Raw genomic sequence first — 1,533 nt, 5'->3', positions numbered from 1 at the left:
AATCATCATAATCATCATGCCCACATAATCATCATCCAGTCCCTCTTCCTTTCTTTTCCCTTCTCATTCATTTTTGATACTTCCCTGTTGTCATCTGAATTTGAAAGCCCAGACGTGGTCCAAATCTCTTCATATTACACACAGTGAGACTGAGCTCTAGGGAGAGGCAGAGCCAGAGGCAGAATCCAGGTTTCCACACCTCTGGTCTCTAACACTATCCTCAAAACTAGGCCTTTCCAACCTGTTGCACCAGGGTTCACCTAAAATAAAATGCCAAGATATCATTATCACAGGCTTTCAAGAGCCACCCAGGATAGGTGAACAATTAAGTCTGTGACTTCACCCCAAATGAATCAGATTTGGAAGTGGTATTTAAGTAACAAATGGGAATAAGCTTAAACAGAGACTTATCCGGGAGTCTAACTGTGGCCTCGATTTGATCAGGTTGACTCCCAGCAGCGGAGGTGGGACATGGGACGGCTCCATCTCCGCCAAGGGGAGAGCATCTGGGGTCAGCCTCCTGCTGAGTAGACTTGCCACTGTTAAACTCTGAAATGGCTCAGCAGCAAAAATAACCTCTGCTCTCGGTGCCAGGCCACCTGCTTCTCGTCTATGGCTGATGATCTTTGCTTAGGAGGCTAAGTGCCATATGGGATCCTGAACCCCTACTTTTTTGTGATATGTATGAAAACAAGCCAGAATGCATTTTTGTGTGGAGCTGAGTCAATGCCTTACTTTCTCCGTTAACTCCCTTGGTTAAATTCCTACCTGGGGATGAAGTATAAAGAAAAACAGAAATGAGGCCTGTTCCTTTTTTAGAAAAATATATTTTAAGAGGTCACCATATCTCCAGAGCCAAAAGCAAGCAGCTCCATAGGGCTTTACAGTGGCCGTCAGACAATGGTATCTCTACTATTCCATTAAGAGAATTTCCCTGTACGCTCCACAAACACTGAAGAGTGAGATTTTTCCTTCCTAAAAGTTTGCACTTTCTCCCTAAGAACATTGGCTGAGAGGGATGGATGTACCTAAAATGTAGAGCTGATTGAAATGTAGGCAGCATGCACAGCCTCTGGGAACCACGTAGGCTTTATCCACCAACATTTGAGTCCGTGGCTGACGGGAAAATGTGATAGCTCAAAGTAACCAATGAAATGAATCTGGTTCAATCCCTACATTTAATTAATGAAGAAGCTGAGAGCCACGGAGGTGAACTAGTTAATAACTACAATTTATTACCAATTTATTGTCTTGGATTTCAATCCTCAAGGCAACTTAATATCTACGTGGCATCATTTTAGTTCCATGCCACCATTCTGAGTTGAGGAGAAGCAACTCCATTTTGCAGATGGGGAGACAGATTTCTAGAAATAAAAAACTCATTTTTTAGTTCAGAGAGATGAAGGATGATATTGGACAAGTATTTCCAATATCTTCAGCACAAGTATTGAAAATACTTGTCCAATATCATACTTTCCAATACAAGTACTGGAAATTTCCAATACTCCGAGCCTTAGTTTCCTCACCTAAACG

At 42.3% G+C, this 1,533-nt stretch overlaps 1 protein-coding gene across 10 annotated transcripts in view; it reads right to left on the bottom strand.

The window, feature by feature from the left end:
- The window catches only part of LOC105494095 (FTO alpha-ketoglutarate dependent dioxygenase), a 445,404-nt gene that overhangs the window by 168,184 nt on the left and 275,687 nt on the right, over window positions 1-1,533 (bottom strand). The gene's annotated exons all lie outside the window — the stretch shown is intronic.

The sequence above is a fragment of the Macaca nemestrina genome, chromosome 18, assembly GCF_043159975.1.
Source record: "Macaca nemestrina isolate mMacNem1 chromosome 18, mMacNem.hap1, whole genome shotgun sequence".
NCBI lineage: Eukaryota > Metazoa > Chordata > Mammalia > Primates > Cercopithecidae > Macaca > Macaca nemestrina.
This window is presented reverse-complemented; position numbering and strand designations above follow the sequence as displayed.